Source organism: Ictidomys tridecemlineatus, chromosome 1 (assembly GCF_052094955.1).
Source record: "Ictidomys tridecemlineatus isolate mIctTri1 chromosome 1, mIctTri1.hap1, whole genome shotgun sequence".
Classification (NCBI taxonomy): Eukaryota; Metazoa; Chordata; class Mammalia; order Rodentia; family Sciuridae; genus Ictidomys; species Ictidomys tridecemlineatus.
Genome location: NC_135477.1, coordinates 162,322,785 through 162,342,983, shown reverse-complemented (window position 1 = coordinate 162,342,983; position 20,199 = coordinate 162,322,785). Strand labels below are relative to the sequence as shown.

The window sequence follows — 20,199 nt, the reverse complement described above, 5'->3', positions numbered from 1 at the left end:
GGGATTTTTTTCTGTTTCCTTCTGCTACATTCTCAGCACCTAAAATGATTCTGGCACAGAGTTGGCACTTACTAAATGTTTGTTGAATGAATGAATGTTGTGTGCGTGTGTGTGTATTTTCAGGATTTAGTAGCAAGGAAGCTAAACTGCTTAATTCCTTAACAAAGTGTCTGACACAGTGACCACTCAAATTGGTGAAGAAATTGAGAATAATAAATGGGGGGATCACAATTTCTTTTCTACATTACAGAAAAATTCACATCTAAATAAGACTCCTTAGTTCTGTCGGTCAAATTATCTTCATAAAAGAAAATGCAAAATGTTGAACTCAGAGAAACTGAGCCTGCTTATAAGAAAACACTGTCCAAGCCTGAACTGAAGGTCGATCCCCTGAGCCGTTGGCACTTACTCTGCAAAATGCAATGGAGGTCAGAGAAGGGCTGAGGACCTGTGCAAGACGTAGGAAAACTGAAAAGACATTGGTTGAAAGCTCCATGGATCTGGAGTGCAGATGGACGAAAGGCAACTTTTGCTCTAAAGGACACTGTAGGAGTGTGAGGGATGGTTGTTATCCGATAAGAGTACCAGTCAGTGTTGACTGTCCGGGGCTTGAAGGCCACACCGGGGTGAGGGAGGTGCCTGCTCTTGAGAGAGGCATGCTGAAGAACTGGGGGCTAAGGCCACCAGCCTGCAACTTACTTCAGATCCTGCCCCCCCAATAAAACATAACATGTAGATATTTGTGAAATAAGAACAGACACATGGGGAAATGTTAACAACTGGGGGATCTAGGAGAAGCTTGTGAGGATGTTCATCGGATCATTTTTGCAGATTCTCTGTAGATTTGAAAATTTTCAAAATAAGGCTAAAAAGAAGGACAATAATATTAAGTTGAATATTTCAAGTAACAAAGTCACCATGGTTTTATCTCAAATGCTTACATGGTACTTAGAATTTGCACTCTCTCTTCTTCCAAAAGTGTATCATTGATCTCAAAAATTAAAGGACAATCAAATTTTCCTTTTGGGTGCACCAGAATATTCTGGGTAAAAAATTATATGTGTAAATAATAAAATGAAACCTTTAGATTTAAATAAAATAAAATCATCCTGAGGAAGCCCCTTAAGGGGGATAGAAAGGGTTACCTGGTGAAGCCCCTGTCTGTCCATTTGAGAATGCTGTTAGTACTAAAGCGGTGGTTAATCGCGAGGCTGCACGGAGGATTCATCCTGGGAGCCCACCACACTGCGCGACACCCACACCCACACCCGTCCCCCGCCGGTGGCACCTTTGGACTGCGCAATGTAGATGAGCCGGCTGAAGATCTTGCGCATGCGCGGCTTCAGGGCGAAGTTTTTCGCGCCTCCCGTCACGGAAATGATCAGGTTGGGCTTTTTCAGGTGCCAGTGCTGGGTCAGCAGCTCTAGAGGGTTTCTGGGTCCGTGTCGCAGGACAAACGGATGTACTGTGCGGGAGGGAAAGCGTCAGGATGGTGTCGGGACCCGGGGGCTGTGCGGTGGAGGGCACGAGGTGGGCCCTGAGGCCCAACCCAGTGCACCCCGGGGCCTCCACCCCCGCCGGGAGGTGTCCAGAGCAGGGTAGCCGCTCCTGCTGCAGTGTGGGGTACACATCAAGGGGCCCAGGCTGGGGTGGACAGAGCTGTGCACAGGCAGGAGACCATGCTGGGCCATCCTGGGAGCAGGCCATGGAAGAGAGCAGTGGAGGGAGCCCGTGGCCTTCAGGGCCACCAGGACAGGGCTTGGGACAGAGAGGGTTCCAAGGCCCAGGCTTCCAGCCAGAGCAGTCTGAGGACAGCGCTGTCATGGAGACAGGGAGCAACCTCATCTAACCATTGGACACCTGTGCAAAACTCTGTTTGAGAGCTTACAAAGGGAGCAGGTACAGGGGCATGTCACCTTGTCAGGACACATGTATTCTCACACCCAAGCTAAGTGGACAGTTTACAAAAGTATTCCCTGATGTTTTGTGGCATGAGGTCCAACATGGGTGTTATAAAGAAACCCACAGTGTGTGTGCAGGGACAGCTGGGTGACCACCTAGTCCAGCTGAGCATAATCTGATCGCTACTTTGTGACTTTTGCAAAAAGTATCTTATTCTGCTGCCATTTCTGGACACTCCTCCTCCATACCATTAGACAATTAGCAGTACTTCAAGGCAGCTCAAGTTGTCTCAGCATTCTAATTAGCTAGCTACATAGAAGACCACGCTTACCTTGCCTTTCTTCCCCAGCGTCTCAAACTGGATATCCCCAAAGGCATCTGTGGGAAACTCCTTGGTGTGTTTTTTGTAATTCCATTTCTTGCTCTGGTTGATCTGGGTGTCTTCCATGTGGTGGCTCTGTGTGTAGCCACATCTGCACACGTTTTCCCTGAACCAATGATATTGATAGGAAGGAGCAGATTTCATTCAATCTACTTAAGTATCACCTCATGGAATAACCATGCATTATTAACTTAAACACAGAAAGAAATTCTACCATCATGTTTTATTTTCAGACCATTTTCCTTATCTATGTTGTTTGTACAGAAACTATTTTTGATGTCTAATCCTGTTGATTTTCCATTTGCCAACACACTGGCCCTGTGCCAGGAGCTGGGGTAGGGGAGCAGAGCCCTGCCCTCAGGGAGCCCACTGACCATGCAAGCAGGCGTGGGGATAATGTGGGATTGGTCTCTGAAACCAGGGGTCAATTTATTCAGCTTCTCCTCTAGGTCATAACACCCAGGAGCCCTGGGGCAGGCCTCAGCCCCAACTCCACCACTTTTCTGGACGGTCCTGCTCTGCCAAAGTGAGGTGAGCAGTCCTTCCCAAGGGCTGTACTCACTGGGCTTACACAGTCCCCTAGAAGGGGCCCAAGTGTTCCAGAGTTCAGAGAGACCCACCCTCTAAAACAGATGATAGCTACTTGGGAGACTTTCAGTAATTTGGGTGAGACAAAGAGTATTGCAATAAACACTAACTCTCCCCATTAGTACAACAAAACTAAGTATAATTGTCCATTAAATGACACATGCATCACAGGAAATTGGAAGAGTACAGAAAGATAGTGATAACTCCTCTTCCTCTTCTCCTTCCACAATGTACTATAATCACTCAACAAATATTAACTGAAACTGCACTCTGGGTCAGACCCGGACTACACTTTGTGAAATTCCAGAATGAACCAGATGCAATTCCTGTCTTCAAGGTTCTCATGATTCCTTGGGAACAGCCAAGCACAGACCTGGCCAAGTGTATCGAGGAACAGGAAAAACACTTCTTTTGATCCTGGCATAATCCCATCCCTGTGGGGCTGACTTGAGGGCTGGAAACAAGGCCAGGTGTGTAGATGGCCTGGTCCACAGTGTGTGCTCTGTATAGGTGACCCTCAGCTGATGGGGGTGCCAAGCATGCAAGCCAAGAAGTAACAAAGGAAGCAGCAACCCAAAAGAAGCAAAAAATGCAGTCAAAACATCCAAAACACATTTATCATTTATCATTACTTGACACCTCTGTCCAGAGCTAGTTACTTCTTTAGTTTTGGATTCCCAAGGAGTTGGACAGTAACAAAAGAAGTTCTAATTTGGCAAAAAAGAAACAACTGTTCCCCCTCCTCCTGTTTTTTTTTTTCTGCCTGTCCCACCCCTTGGTTCTGTCTCTCCTGGTCTTTCTCTCATCAATCTTTGGACAGGATTCAGAAGAGTTGTAGGAATTTGAGGGACCAGGGCCAGTAGAGGAGGACAACAAGAGTGTGATCATAAAACTTGCCCGGAGTTACTACCAAAGCCATCCTTGAAGAGATACAGCAATGGGGGGAAAATTCATCTCAGCAGGGGTCCCACAAGTCACAGGCTCCCCTAAGGGAAATGGCTAGGGGAAGGCTGTCACTGATAGGTCAGTGGGGGCTCCTAGTGGAGATTACACATTTGACGTGGATCCTGGGGGCGTTGAAATAACTCACAGCCTCATCTATGCCATCAGCTTCTGAATCCTGTGAACTGTCCACAATGGATAGGCCCAGGAACAGAACATTCCACCAGAATTTACATTAGTGTACTTTTCTTGGGAATATGGGACTAAAAGAACTGCTCCCACCTCCCTTCAGGACGAGGCTTGGCACATGGAAGACCAGGCAATACAGCATCAATCTGTAGGTGCCCAGGAGGTGGAGATGACAGGTGCACAGACAGAACTTATAGAATCCCCACATGTACAGTCGTGGTCCCCAGCCATCCTAGAGGTCCAGATTCACAGTCACTCTTCTCTTACATGGCATTCCTGTCTCCTTAGCAGATCCCTTCTTTACGGCTAAACTAGTTGAGTTTTTGTAACCAAAAAACCTTAATTACTATAGAGTATGGAAATTACCTTTATTCAAAATATTTGTCAAAATATTAAATATTTGCTAGAGCTATAAAGATTGGGCTAGAGACCAGATCCCCAAATTGCCTCTCCAGCAGCACCCTGTCCTCCAACCAGAATAGCTCCCAAGGGCACCACTCCATCTGGCCAAGAAAAACGTCACACAGAATTGAGCACGGTTTGCTCAGCCCTTTCTCTTACAAAGTCCCTGGGGACTTCCCAAGCTGTGGCTGACACCCAACTCTCCTTTCCTGTCTCCATCCTTTGGGAAGTGTCCTCACCCACCCAACTTCATTGCAGGATGGGAAGAGATTCCTTCCCTCCTGTCTTTGCCACAACTGAAGACAGACTCTTGACTCCTTTTCTCTGCTAAAGGTCGGAGTGAATCTCAGGTGACTTTAACCAAGACCCTTTGTCCAGCACTACTGTCCTTCCATTTATTTATTTATTCATTTTCATTTTTAAAAAATTGTTCCTTTTAGATATACATGACAGTAGATTGTATTTTGAAATATTGTACATACATTAAGCATAACTTTTTCTAATTAGGATCCCATTCTTGCAATTGGACATGATACAGAGATTCATTGGTCTTATATTCATATATGAATATAGGAGTGTTATGTCTGATCCATTCTATTGTCTTTCCTATTCCCATCCATTCTCCCTTCACTTTATTTCCCTTTGTCTAATCAATTGAACTTATATTCTTTCATCCCCCTGCTCCTCATTGTGTGGTATCCACAGAGAGAATATGGGGCCTTTTCTTGTGGGGGGGTGGTGAGGATTGCTTATTTTGCTTACCATGATACTCTAGTTCCATCCATTTGCCAGCAAATGCTATAATTTTATTTTTCTTTATGGCTGAGCAATATTCCATTGGGATTAGTGGAAAGTGACTTTTCTCACAGCTCTATGACTCTGAACTCAGTGAGAAAACTATTTCTCTCTGAGGGGAGTGAAAAACAGCACTTGACTGATACTCAATAGTGGACAGATAAGCTTGAAGACTGGGAAACTGACAGTACATCAGACAAAGATGAGAAGACAATTTTAGCTGAGCTCCTGGAAATTGTGAGGAAAATTAGTAGACAAAATGGAGAAAAAATATTAAAAAGTTCTGGGGAATTCTTGACATGGGAAATTCCAGGATCAGAGGGAAAGCCTGTACTGAGCTAATCTAGAGGCTATTTGGCTCATTAAAATGCATGAAAGTCAGCTGGGTCTGTCTAAGCCCAGCATGGTATCTTCATGCAACAGTAGCACCAAACTGGATTGGGAACTTAGATCCATGAGTTTGGGACTAAGTCCAATACATGAATTCAGCAGACACCAACCAAGAGCTATAAACTGAGCCTAACAATTCAGCAGAATTTCTGGCACAGAGAATTTCTGGCATGGAGACCATTTTGCAGGGGGTCATACAGGTTGGAAAGGCCAGAAGAAACCCATGTTCCAATGCTCCCTGGAACCTGGCAGCACATAGGACTAGTTGTAGGCAACTCAGTGAAATCCTATCTCTAAATAAAAAACAGAATAAGAGTAAAAAGTTTTACTCCTCACACTTCAGATAGAACCCTAATATCCATAGTATACTAAGAACTCAAAAAATTAAACAAGAAAACAAATAACCCAATCAATACATGGGCCAAGGACCTGAACAGACACTTCTCAGAGAAGGATATACAGTTAATCAACAAATACACTAAAAAATGCTCACCATCTCTAGCAATCATTGAAATGCAAATTAAAACCACTCTAAGATACCATCTCACTCTAGTAAGAATGGCAGCCATTATGAAGTCGAACAACAACAAGTGCTGGCGAGGACATCGGGGAAAGGGTTCACTTATACATTGCTGATGGGACTGCAAATTGGTGCAGCCAATCTGGAAAGCAGTATGGAGATTCCTTGGAAAGCTGGTAATGGAACCACCATTCAACCTAGCTATTCCCCTTCTTGGACTATTCCCCAAAGACCTAAAAAGAGCATACTATAAGGATATAGCTACATCAATGTTTATAACAGCACAATTCACAATAGCTAGAATGTGGAACCAACCTAGATGCCTGTCAATAGATGGATTTAAAAAAGTGGCATTCGTACACAATGGAACATTACTCAGCACTAAAACATAACAAAATCATGGCATTTGCAGGGAAATGGATGGCATTAGAGCAGATTATGCTAAGCGAAGCTAGCCAATATCTAAAACACAAATGCCGAATGTCTTTTTTGAGATGAGGGCAACTCAAAACAGAGCAGGGAGGAAGAGCATGAGAAGAAGATTACCATTAAACAGGGACAAGAGGTGAGAGGGAATGGGAGAGAGAAGGGGAATTGCATGAAAATGGAAGGAGACCCAGTAATGGAGAGCCAAGAGCTAGCACCTGTGCCTGGGTGAATGAAAGGAAACATGGATAGGGAGGGGCAAGAGGGGAGAAAGGGGAGCAGCTGGCATAGGGGGAGGAGGGCTCAAGGCCCAGGTCTGTTTCAGGGTGTCAGGACTCAGTAGTAGGGCCTATGCTGAGGGAGGCAAAAGTACCCAGGCAAAGGGCAGGGCTACACTTTCCCAATGGTCAAATCTCTGGTGGCCAGGGGCTCAAGTAAGGAGCCGGGCCCAGTAATGGAGAGCCAAATGATAGCACGTGGGCCTGGGTGAATGAAAAGAAACATGGATAGGGATGAGTGGGAGGGGAGAAAGTGAGTGGCTGGCACAGGGGGAGGAGGGCTCAAGACCCAGGTCCACTGCAGTGTGTCAGGTTTTGGGAGCAGGGCCCAGGCTAAGGGAGCCCAAATGGCCCAGGCAAGGGGCAGGGCTATGGTTTTTCAAAGGGAGCCCCTAGGGCCAAGAGGCCAGGTTAAGTCACCTGGCACTGGTGAGCATCCTAGGACGGGGATCAGGAAAGAGTGGGTTGCAGAGACAGAAAGGACAGGAGGGCTGAAGCAGGACACAGCCTAAACGCCCTCAGGATGGGTGTGGGTGGTGTGGGGGCCAGGACCCCAGCAAGGAGGGACCTAGATGAAGGCCCAGGCCAGGGCAGAGTAGGGAACACCAGCCCGGGAAGGTGGGCCTGCACTAGCGTACTGTAGTACAGGGAAGCCAAGGGGAGCAGAGAAGCGTCCCCAGCAAGGGTCCTTCATACAATGCCCAGAAAAGCACTGAGCAAGAATGGCCACCAGAGGCTCAAGTGAAGAGCCAGGTCTGGCAATGGAGTGCTAAGGGCCAAGGCTGGCATAAGGGGTACAGGACATGGACCTGGCTGGGGAGGGAAGGCTGGGATCCAGTCAGTGGGAGCCAGGTTCATGTGCCAGAGCCCCTGCCAGGTGTCATGGTTCCAGGTGTAGGACCAAGGGCCCAGGGAGACCAAGGGGCCCACATGAGGGTAGGGCTTTTTTTTCTACAAGATGCCCTGGCACAGATGAGATTCAAGGTCCAGGGACCAGGCCAAGTGGGTCTGGCAAGGGACAAATCCAGGAGGACAGCAAACACAAGGCATGGCACAGGGTCACAGTTGGTGCAGAGATGGGCAAGAACCAGGACCCAAGCAAGGATTCCATGTAAGGGACCCACCCTCCCAAAAGAGGATTAGGAACCCAAGGAGCAGGAGGCCCGCTCTGCAGGGGAAAGCACTAGGGGATGGAGAGGAAGGAGACAGAGGGCAGCGCAAAGGGCAAGGAGGGGAGCTCACTAGGGGCCCTAAGCCAGGAGCGCCCAAGTCTGTCTTCACAACAAGAGACAGGAAGCCACGTGACATAAGGAATGCAATCAGGGGCTCAAGTGAGCTGCCTGGTCCTGGAATTGAAGTGCAAAATGTCAGGGTTAGGCTGGGATGGGGTAGGGGCAGCATACAAGGCCAGAGAGCATGGGATTGGAGTGATTGGATCAGGCAATGCAAAGTCGGCACTAGGCCTTGAGGGGGCAGAGGCCAGCCAATTCCACTCCTCTGCCCCAGATGTGTATATTCTCAGAGAGGGACCAGGATCAAAGGAGTGCCAAAGGAGGGCACTGTGAGAGGATACCTTATGTCCAGAATTGGGGTGGTTGGTGGGGAGCCAGGACCTATTCATGGAGCCCAGCCTAGGGAGAAGCAGTGGGAAGGGAGAGTCTGGGCAATGCCGGTGTAGCACAGTATTGTTGTAGGGTCAAATGAGGCAAGGCACCGAATATAGCAGGAAACAGTTTTATTTGGCTGCAGCCAGGTTCATAGGGCACAGCTTTTGCTATAATCAATCAATCCCCTGAACCCCGATTTCAGGCAGTTTCAGAGTTTTATACCCAGCATGTAATAGGAGGTTTCAGACGTTCACAGTCTGAAAAATTTCACATAAAAGCAGCTTTTTCTTTCACTGTTTTAAGCAAGTTAACTCTTCAAGGACAACTCCTGAGATGGGGAGAGCTTCTTTTCCCCATTTTTCCTCTCTCTGCCAGTTGTTACCATGGAGCCCAGTTGGTAACATATCTTAAAAATGTAGACATCTCTGTGAAGCCCAGCTCAAGGCCAGTGGCCTTGTTTGCACATTTGAACAATCTACTATACTGGTTATGTTTGTAAAAAACTAGTAAGGGATGCCCAGCACCTGGAGTGCTGCTATCTTCTCGGCCAGTGGTCAAGTAAAACATGGCAATGGGAAAATAGGAAGTTAATCAACATTGAACTATTTTTCAGAGACTCTTTTGCTGACAGTCCTACAAACAGCCATGGTGAAGAATTCTGGAAAAACCCAGTTAAGGCTTTTCTTTGGAGGAAGGGGTGACACATCAATACAAGGAGAACAGAGGGGATGCACAAGAGGGGGCTCGATAAAGCAGCTTTAAATCAAGGGAAAGGGACAGGGTCATGGAGAAGGGTGCCTTAAGCAAGGAGCCAGGCCCAGGAATGGAGATCCAAGTGTGTTGTCCCAGGAAGGGGTCCCATGCAAACAGGGCCAGAAAGGGGAGGGAGGGGAGAAAGGCACACGGGTAGCACAGAGAGAGAAGAGCTCAAGGCCCAGGTCTAATGGATTTCAGGGTTGGGGAGCAGGGCCCGGGTGAGGGAGGGCAAAGGGTCCAGAAAAAGTGGAAAGGCTACATTTTCCATAAGAGAGCCCGTAGGGCCAAAGGCCAGAACTAGTCCCCTGGCCCTGGTGAGCATCCTGGTAAAGGGATCAGGAAAACGGGTACCACAGGGACAATGACAATAGGAGGTCCCTAGGAGGGCACAGCAGGAAGTGATAGAGGACATCTGTTGATGGGGTGTGGTCCAGTACCCCAGAAGGATACCAGGCTGTGACCTAGAGGAGGGCCCCGTCCTAAAAGAGCAGAGAAGGGCAAGGCTGGGCAGGAAATCAGTACTAGGGTTCTGCCATGCAGGGAAGCCAAGGGGAGCAGGGAAGGAGCCCAAATGACAGGCCCCTAGTACATGCCCAAGGAAACACAGAGCAAGAAGAGCCACCAGAGGCTCAAGTGAGGAGATGTCGGAGACCAGCTCCAACAGGGGGTCTCAGGAGACGAACGGATGGTGAGGAGTCGGCGAAAGAGGGGGTGGAGAAACAACACAGACACCAAAGTGAAGGTGTTGATCCCAATCTTTACTTGTGAAGTTGATCATATATACTTTTCATTTTGGCAGGTTTACAATACTTTGTGGTTACAAAACAGGAATCATTATTCAAACAAAACAAAATATTACATAGCTACAATTAGAATAGAAGAATGTATCTTGGCTTATGCATAAGCAAGCATTTGTACTTTCAGTTCGCGTTTTGCTTTGAGCAGTTTCTGCTTAGTTAACTTTTAATAATAGTTACAAATGTCCCAAACTATTGGCCTATAGCTTGACTATTCTTTCTTGACTTACTGACTGGAACCGGTGCCATGGTTACGGCAAGGGATTGACTTGTTATTACTTTTAATCAAACAGAAGTAAGAGCACAAACCATTGTGCACAGGAACAAGAACAAGTTGCCCAGTACTAAGCACTAATCTATCTTCTTAACATTAATTTTTCTTCTCTAGATTTTAATTTAATTTCTCAAAAACTTCCCTGACAGGAATACAGGGAGTTTTTCTTTAGACATTAACAATTTACACTCCACAGCTGAATCATTGCATTTAGAGCAAACAGATCTATGCTTTAGAAGTAGTTACATTAATTGGGAAAGTCATGATTTTTCCTTTATACTTAATGGTCATATGAGAAATCAAAACCATACTTATTAAAGGAATACAAAAACAAATCATCCCATTCCCAGAAACATACTGCGCTCCTCCAGAGGATGGACGCCTTGCGCCATCCACCTCAGTAGGGCCTTGCCATTGCCTGAGTCAGGGGAGGGGCGCAGCAAGGAGACAGGCCAGGAAATCGAGAGACAAGGGCCGGGGATCAGGACCGTGAACATGGCACAGGAGGGAAGGCAGGGCATAAGGCAGTGGGGAGGCAGGCTCCAGGCCTAGGGCCATTGCCAGGACTCAGGTTTCATGAGTAGGACCAAGGGCCCAGGGAGAACAAGAGGCCTGGCCAAGGGACAGGGCTCTCTTTCCCATGAGGTGCCCTGCCCAGACAGGGGCCTAGCAAGGGATAAGGGCCATAAGGAGGAGGATGGGAGGGCAGGGTGGGGTGTTGCAGTGGGTGTGGAGAGGGGCAAGAGCCAGGAACAAAGCTAGGATCCTCGGCGAGGGATGGATCCCACCAACAGAACATTAGTGACCCAAGCAGCATGAGGCCAGCGCTTCAGGGATAAGCATGAATGGAAGGAGGAGGAAGGGTTGGCGCTAGGATGTAGAAACAGAGGGCAGAGCAAAGGGGCACCTAGTGGAATGCACTTAACGGCACAAGCAAGGGACCCCAGGTAATCCCAAACGCAAAGTGACAACTTGTGATACCATGCATCACGAGGAACAGGGTCCAGGGCTCAGGAGAGTAGCCAGGTCCGGAAACTGGAGGGTGAAATGTCAGGGTTATGAAGGGATGGGTTGGGGTGGGGCATCATGCAAGGCTAAATGGTAGGGGAGCTAAGGGAGATGATCGCGCAGAGCAATGTCAGTGGATGGCCCAAGTCCACTGCCAGGTGTCAAGGTTTGGAAGACGAAGGGGGCCCAGCGAGGGGCAGGGCTGGTTTTCCCATAGGGAGCCTTCAGGACCCAGAGGCCAGCCAATTCCACTCTCCTGCCCCAGGTGTGTAGAACCTCACAGATAGACCAGGACCAAAGGAGGGCCAAACAAGAGCACTTTGAGGGGATACCTTGCATCCGGAATTGGGGGTGGGGTTGGTGGGGAGTCAGGATCCCTTCAAAGATCCCAGGCTAGGGAGAAACAGAAGGATAGGAGGATCCAAGAAGTGTCAGTATCCCACAGTACAAGGGGAACAGAGGGGATGCCCAGGAGGGGGCCGGAAATATGGGCCTGAAATCACGGGACAGGGACAGGATCCTCAAGAAGGGCAGCCAGGGATTCAAGTAAGAGACAAGGTCTAGAAATGGAGAGCCAAGTGACAGGACCTAGGATGGTGTCTCATGAAAACAGACAGAGCTGGGGAGGGGAGGAAGGATAGAAATGGGATTGGGTGGTGCAGGGAGAAGAGGGCTCAAAGACCAGGTCCACTGCTAGGTGTCAGGATTGGGGAGTAGGGCTCAGGCTGATGGAAGCCAAAGAGCCCAGGAAAGGAGAAGGGCCACATTTTCCCAAAGGAAGCTCGAAGGGCCGAAAGGTCAGTCAAGTCCCCGGCCCTGGTGTGCATCCTAGTAAAGGGATCAGGAAAAGGGCCACAGCAGGGACAAGGACAACAGGAGGTCCAATGAAGGGCACAGCAGAATAGGCCAGAGGAAGTGTGTTGTTGATTGGGGGCCAGGACCCCAGCAAGGAGACCAGGCTAGGGTCCTAGATGTGGTCCTATGCCAAGTCAGAGCAGGGAAGGGTAGGACCGGGCAGGCAGACAGCACTAGTGTTCTGCAAGGAAGGGAAGCCAAGGGCAGCAGAAAATTTGCCCAAGCGAGGGGCACAAAGTTAAAGTCCAGGGACGAGACGATAGGAGCAAGAAGGGGCACAGGAACCTCCAGGGAGGAGCCAGGCCAGAGAATTCAGAGTGGAGAGCCAACGCTGTGGCAGAGAACTCAGGACAGTATACAGGGCCGGGGAGTGAAGGCAAGGAATCTGAGAAGCAACAGGCAGGCTTGAGGCCCAGAGCCACTGCCAAGTGTCCAAGTTTCTTGTTTAGGACGAAGGGTCAAAGGAGAGCAAGGGGCCCAGATGAGGGGCAAGGATCTGTTCCCATAAGGGGCCCTGGCCCAGATGAGAATCCAGGGCCATTGAACAGGCAAAGAGGGCCTGGCAAGGGACGGGGCTCAGGAAGAGAGCAACACGAGGACACAGCGCAGGGTTGCGGTGGGTGCAGAGAGGGCCCATAGCCAGGACCCAAGCAAGGAGCCCAGGCAAGGGTCTCATCCAACCAAACAAAAACGAGGGACCCAAAGAGCAGGAGGCTTCTGGGTGTGCCCAGTTAAAACATAAAGGGATGGGAAAAAAGGGGTGACATGAGAAGGTGGAGTCAGCTGGAAGCACAGGGCAAACTAAAAGAAGCACACTTGTGGGCGAAAAATGGAATGACACCAGGAAAAGCCACAGGATTCCATGGGACTCAGGCATGCAGTCAGGGCTTCAGTTGATGGTTCAGGGTCAGGGAGGCTGGGTTGGGTTTATAGCAGCATTGGAATGCCAGAGGGCAGGTGAGGGAAGGGAGGGAATGGTGCAGGGCATGGCTGGTGCAAAGCACACTTTGCCTTCCAGGTTTCAGGTTTCTGGCTTTGAGGGAAATCAGGCAAGGGGAAGGGCTGTTTTTCCATAGGGAGATTTCAGGACGTAGAGGCCAGTAGTCTGCCCTATGTAAGTAGATCCTCAGAGAGGGACCAGCAGAAAAGGAGGGCCAAAGGAGGGGACTGTGAGCAAATGCCTTTCATCCAGACGTCAGGGGGAGTTGGTGGACAGCAAGGACCCAATCAAGGAGCCCAGTCTAGGCAGAAGCAATGGAGGGAAAGATCCAGGCAGTGCCACGATACCACAGCAGAAGGAAAAGAGAGGGGAGGCATATCAGGGCTCCGAGTAAGGGGCCTGAACTCAAGGCCCAGGACCCCGAGTAAGGGTCCTCGAGAAGGGTGGTCAGGGGCTCAAGCAAAGAGCCAGGCCTAGGAACAGAGAGCCAAGTGCAAGGGCCAGGACCAGAGGTTCATGAAAACAGACAGGGCTGGTGAGGGGAGGGAGGCAAGGGAATGAGCTGGTGGCACAAAGGAGGGAGGTTCAAGCCCAGGCCCACTGCAAGATGTCAGCACCCGGGAACAGGGCCTGGGCTGAGGGAAGCCAAATGGTTATTCAAGTGGAAGGCAAATGGCTATGCAAATGAAGCCCACAGGGCCAAGAAGCCTGGTCCAGTATCCTAGCCTGGGTGAGTATCCTAGGGAAGAGATCAGGAAAAGGGGCCTGGCAATGACAGGGAGGAGAGAAGGGCCAAAGGAGGGCACAGCCTGAAGGGCCAGAGGTCTGGTATGGGTGGATTGTGGGCCAGAATACAAGAAAGGATCCCAGGTTAGGAACCTAGAGGAGGGCCCAGGTCAGGGGAGAGCAGGGAAGGGCGGGGAAGGTAAGGTGGGGATTCACTAGGGTACTGCAGTACAGGGAATCCAAGGGGAGCAGGAAAGCAGCTCTAGAAAGCGGCCCGCACACCAAGCCCAGGGAAAGACTGAACAAGAAGGGCCACCAGAGGCTTAAGTGAGGAGCCAGGGCAGGGAATGAAGAGCCAAGGGCTGGGGCAGGGGTCTCAAGTGAGTAGAAAACGGTGGGGAGAGAAGGCAGGGGATTCAGCAGGGTGGAGGCAGGCTCCAAGCACAGGGCCACTGCCAGGTTTCAGGGTTCTGAGGGCAGGACCAAGGGCCCAGGGGAGCAAAGGCCCCAGGCCAGGGACAGGGCTCTGTTTCCTATAAGGCACACTGGTACAGATGAGAATCCAGGGCCAGGGACTGGGCAAATTTGGCTGGCAAGGGAAGGGGGCCTGGAGGAAGGTGAGGGGGGTGGGCTCAACATGAGGTCACAGTGGGTGTGGAGAGGGGCGAGAGCCAGGAACCAAGCAAGCAGTTCAGTCAATTTACCAACCTGACCCAAGATGATGAGAGACCCAAGAAGCAAGTGACCGCACAAGGGGAAAGCAGGGAAGGGGAGGAAGGGGCAATGCGAGGATGAGGAGACAGCTGACGAGTGGGCAGCACAAGGGGCACCAAGGGGAGTGAGGTAGGTGGCCGACACCACACAAGGAGATGCCACATAAAGCCACGTGACAGTACGCCACAGGAGGATCAAGCACAGTCAGGGGCCCAGGCAAGGAACCAAGCCTGAAGACTGAAGCACAAAGGGTCAGGGTTTTGGAGGTCTGGGTTGGGGTAGGAGCAGCATGCAAGGGGAGAGGACAGGTGGAGGGAAGGGAGGGGATCAAGCAGAGCGAGGTCTGCACAAGGGCCACATCCACTGCCAGTGGTCAGGGTTTGGGCATTCAAAGGGGCCCATGTGAGGGACTGGGCTCTGTTTCCCATAGGAACCTTCAGGGCACAGAGGCCAGCCATTTCCACTCCTCTGTCCCAGGTAAGTAGATCCTCAGGGAGGCACCTGGACCAGAGCAGGGCTGGGGAGGGTAGGGAGAGGAGATAGGAGAGCTGGTGCACACAGGGAGGAAGGCTGAAGGCCCAGGTCCACAGATAGGTGTTAGGGTTGGGGAGCAGGACCCGGGCTGAAGGAGGCCAAAGGGCTCCAGCAAGGGGCAGGGCTACTTTTTCCCTTAGGGAGCCAGGAGAGCCAATATGCCAGGTCCACTCCCCTGGTGTGGGTGTGAATCCTGGGAAAGGGATAGGAAAGGGGGCTTGGCAGGGACAGGAATGAAAGAAGGGCACAGCGGGAAGGGCCAGAGGACAGGTGCTGGTGGGGTAGGGCCTGGACTCCAGCAAGGAGCCCAGTTTAGGACCTAGAGGAGGGACCAAGCCAGGGGAGAACAAGGAGAACAGCAGGGCTGGGCAGTCAGGGGGCTCTCATGGACTGCAGTGAAGGAACACCAAGGAGAGCAGGGAAGCAGCTCAAGCAAGGGGCCCACAGTCATCACCCAGGCACGCTCTGGGCAACAAGGGCCATCAGAGGCTCAAACAAGGAGCCACGACAGGGAATGGAGAGCCAAGGGATGGGGCTGGGACAGTGGGCTCAGGACAGTGGACAAGACTTGGGTGGGAAGGAAGGGGATCCAACAGGGGCAGGTAGGTACAGGCCCAGGGCCACTGCAAGGTGTCAAGATTCTGGGTGCAGGATCAAGCACCGAAAGAGCATTGGGCCCAGGCAAGGGGCAGGGCTCTGTTTCCCATAAGGTGTCCTGGCCCAGATTAGAATCCAGGGCCAGGGACCTGGCAAAGGAGGCCTGGCTAGGAAGGGGGACAGGAGGAGGGCGAAGAGAGGGCTGGCGGGGGGTTCTGAAGGATGTTCAAAGGGGTGAGTCCCAGGACCCAAGCCAGCAGCCCAGGAAAGGGACCCACCCCACCGTTCTTGGATGAGAGACCCAAAGAGAAAGAGACCCACAAGCGCCAGAGGAATTCACTTGGGGAAGGAGATGAAGGGGTTGCACGAGGACCAGAAGACAGAGAAAAGTGTAAGGGGCACCTAGGGGAGCCTGCTGGCGGGCACAAGCAAGAGGCCCCCAGGTCAGACGCAACACAAAGAGACTCCATGCTACTCTAAAGGACATGAGAAAAGCGGTCAGGGGCTCAGGCGAGCAGCCAGGCCCTGGGACTGGAGCTCAACAGACCAAGGTTATGGAAGGCTGGGTTGGGGAAGGGGCAGCATGCCAGGCGAGAGGGAACTGGAGAGAAGGTTCAGGCATCTATGGGGACGCAGATGAATGGTGGGGCTGTGTTTCCCACTGGGAGCATTCAGGGTATAGAGGCCAGCCAATTCTGCCCCTCTGCCCCAGGTGAGTAGATCCTCAGAGAGGGACCTGGACCAAAGGAGGGGCAAAAGAGGGTGCTTTGAGGTGATACCTGAGGTGCAGAATTTTTTGTGAGGTCAGTGGGCAGCCAGGACCCATGTGAAGAGCCCAGGCTAGAAAGAAGCGGGGAAGCAGAGGGTATGGGCAGTGCTAGGATACCTCAGCTTAAGGGGAATAGAGGGGAGTCACAGGAGGGTCTGCTAAAAGGGGCCTGAAACAAAGGGTCAGGGACAGGGTCCTGGAGAAGGGCGGCCAGGAGCTCAAGCAAGGAGCTGGGCCCAGTAATGTAGAGTCAAGTGCTAGCATCTGGGCCTGGGTGAATGAAAAGGGACATGGTTGTTTGTGGAAGCTCTTATACCTCTGTAGCCTCTGTAGAGTAGACTGGCTCCTCCAGGTGAGAGATCCCTCCCACCTTGGTGTCCAGGCTAGCTTGTATTCTACCTCAGCCAGTGTAGAGGGGACTTGGCCCTCCAGGCAAGAGACCCCTCTCACCTGGGTTTGTAGGGAGTGCTCCTATACAGCTGCAGCCAGGGTAACAGGAACTCAACCCTCCAGGCGGGAAACCCCTTTCACCTGGATGTCTGAGGGAACTCATATACCTCTACATGCAGGGTGGAGGGGACTCACCCCTCCAGGCGGGATACTCCTCCCTCCTGGGTGTCTGGTTGAACTCCTTTACATCCGCTGACAGGGTAGAGGGGATTCACCCCTCCAGGCAGGAGATGCCTCCCAACTGGGCGTCAGAGGTGCTAGTACACCGTCCCAACCAGGGTAGATGGTATTCGTGCCACCAGGCCGGAGATCTCTCCAACCTGGGTGTCTTGGGGATCTTGTAAAACACCCCAGCCAGGTTAGAGGGACTCGCCCCTCCAGGTGAAGACCCCTCCTACCTGGGGTGGAGGGGAGCTCATATAGCACCACAGCCAGGATAGAGGGGACTTGCCCTGCCAGGCTGGAGACTCCTCCCACCCAGGTGTTGTGGTGGGGCTCCTATACTACTGCAGCCAGGGTGGCAGGGACTCGCCCCTCCAGGCAAGAGACCCCTCCCACCTGGGTGTTATGGGAGCCCCTATACCACTCGCCCCTCCAGTCGGGAAACCCCTCCCACCTGAGTGTCTGGGGGAGTTCTTATACCTTCCATACAGGGTAGAGGGGACTCGCCCCTCCAGTTGGGAGATGCCTCCCACAAGGGTGTCCTGGGAGCTCTTATATGGCACCAGCTAAAGTAGAGGGGACTTGCCTCTCCAGGTGGGTTCTGGGGTGAGCTTGTATACCACCAGAGTCAGGGTAGAGGGGACTCACCCCTCCAGTCAGGAATATCCTCCCATTTGGGTGTCTGAGGAAGCTTGTATACCTCCTCAGCTAGAGTAGAGGGGATTCACTGCTCTAGGCAAGGGACCCTTCCTACCTGAGTGTCAGGGGGAGCTCTTATACTGCCACAGCGAGGGTAGAGGGGATTCGCCCCTCCAGGCAAGATACGCCTCCCACCTGGGTGTCACGGGGACCTCTTATAATGCCTTACCCAGGGTAGAGGGGACCACCCCTCCAGGGGAGAGACCCCTTCCACCTGGGTGTCCAGAGGAGCTCCTATACCACCACCGGAAGGGTAGGGGAAACTCGCAACTCCAGGCAGGAGACTCTTCCCACCTGGGTGTCAGGGGGAGCTAGTATACTGTCCCAGCCAGTGAAGAGGGGACTTGCCCCTTCAGGCGGGAGACCCCGCCCACCTAGGTCTGGGTGGGGGAGTTCATATACCACTGTAGCCAGGGTAGTGGGGACTCTCCCCTCCAGGGAGGAGACCCTTCCCAACTTGGTGTCAAGGGGTGCTTAAATAACACCTTAGCCAGGGTAGAGGGGACTCGCCACTTCTTGCCGCAGAACCCCTCCCAACTGGTTGTGGGGGGAGCTCCTACACCACTGCCGCCAGGGTAGAGGGACTGGCACCTCTAGGCAGGAGACCACTCCCACCTGGGTATCTCAGGGAGTTCCTATACCGCAGCAGCCAGGGGAGAGCCAACTCGCCCCTCCAGGGGAGAGACCCCTCCCATCTTGGTGCCAGGGCAAGCTTGAATTCCGCCTTAGCCAGGGTAGAGGGGACTCGCCCCTCCAGGCGGGAGACCCCTCCCACCTGGGTGTCAGGAGGAGCTCACATAGTGCAGTAGCTAGGGCAGAAGGGACTTGACCTCCATATTGGAGACCCCTCCCACGTGAGTATGGTGGGGGAGAGCTCGAATACCCACCTAGCCAGGGTAGAGGGGACTGGCCCCTCCTTGCTGGAGTCCCCTCCCACCTGGGTTTCTTGGGGAGCTCCTATACAGCAGCAACCAGGGGAGAGCCTACTCCCTCTCCAGGTGGAAGACCCTCCCACCTGGGTATCAGAGGAAGCTCTTATACTGCAGAAGCCAGGAAGAGTGGACACACTCTCCAGGCAAGAGACCCCTCCCATCTTGGTTCCACAGTGAGCTTGTATTCTGCCTTAGCCAGGGTAGCAGGGACTCGCCCTGCCAGCAGGAGACCCCTTTCACCTGGTTGTCAGGGGGAGCTCTTATCCCGCTGCAACCATTGTAGAGAGGACTCTTCCCTCAAGGCAAGAAACCCCTCCCCCCTGAGTGTGGGGGGAGAGCTCCTATATCTCCAGAGCCAGAGTGGAGGGGACTTGCCCCTCTAGGCCAGTGACCCCTCCCACCTGGGTGTCAGGGGGAGCTATTTTACCTGTGGCAGACAGGATAGAGGGGACTTGCCCTTCCAGTCGGATGACCCCTCCCACCTGGGTGTCAAGGGAGCTCATATGCTGCCACAGGCAGGATAGACGGAACTCGCCCCTCTAGGCGAGGGACCCGTCTCACCTGGGTGTCTGTGGGAGGTCATACACCACGAAGCCACGGTAGATGGGAGTCTCCCCTCCAGGTAGGAGACCCCTTCCACCTGGATGTCCTGGTGAGCTCCTATACTGTTGCAAGAAGGGTAGAAGGCACTCTGCCCTCCAGGAGGGAGACTCCTCCAACCTCAGTGTCAGGGGAGCTCCTATACCACAGCATCCAGGATAAAGGGGACTTGCCCTTTATGTGGGAGACCCCTCCCTCATGCGTGTTTGGGGGAACTGTATATGCTACAGCCAGGTTAGAGGTGACTCGCCCCTCTGGGCATAAGACCCCTTCCACCAGGGTGTCAAGTGGAGCTTATATACCCCAGCAGCCAAGATAGAGGCGACTCATGCCTGGTATACTGCTGCAGGCAGGGTAGAGTGGAATCGCCCCTCCAGGCGGAAGTCCCCTCCCACCTGGGTGTCAGGTGGAGCACATATACCCCAGCAGCCAGGGTAGAGGCAACTCAAACCTCCAGGGGAGAGACACCTCCCACCTAAGATTGGGGGTAACTCCTCTACCGCCTTAGCCATGGTAGAAGAGACTCACCCCTCCATGCTGAAGACCCTTCCCACAGGGATGTCTGGCGAGGTGGGGTTCTTATATAGCTGCACCTGGGATAGCAGGGACACCCCCATCGAGGTGGGAGACCCCACCCTCATGAGGGTAGGAGGGGGTTCTTATACTCATGCAGCCAGGGTTGAGGGGACTGGACCCTACAGGCAGGAGACCCTCCCACCTCCATGTGTCAGGGGCAGCTCCTATAGCTCTGCAGTTAAGGTAAAGCCAAATCGCCCCTCCAAGAGCAAGACCCTCCTACCTGGGTGTGGGGGGTGGAGCTCGTATACCCTGCAGCCAGTGTATTGAATACTCACTCCTCCAGGCAGGAGACCCCTCCCACCTGGGTATAAGGGGAAGCTCTTATACCACAGCAGACATGGTAGAAGGTACTTTCCCCTTTAGGCGGGAGACCCCTCTCACCTTGA

The 20,199-nt window shown here is 52.2% G+C and overlaps 1 pseudogene; it reads right to left on the bottom strand.

Moving 5' to 3' along the window:
- LOC144367187 (transient receptor potential cation channel subfamily M member 8-like) overlaps window positions 1-2,386 on the bottom strand; it is a 484,089-nt pseudogene extending 481,703 nt beyond the window's left edge.
- Between the last annotated feature and the right edge of the window lie 17,813 nt (window positions 2,387-20,199).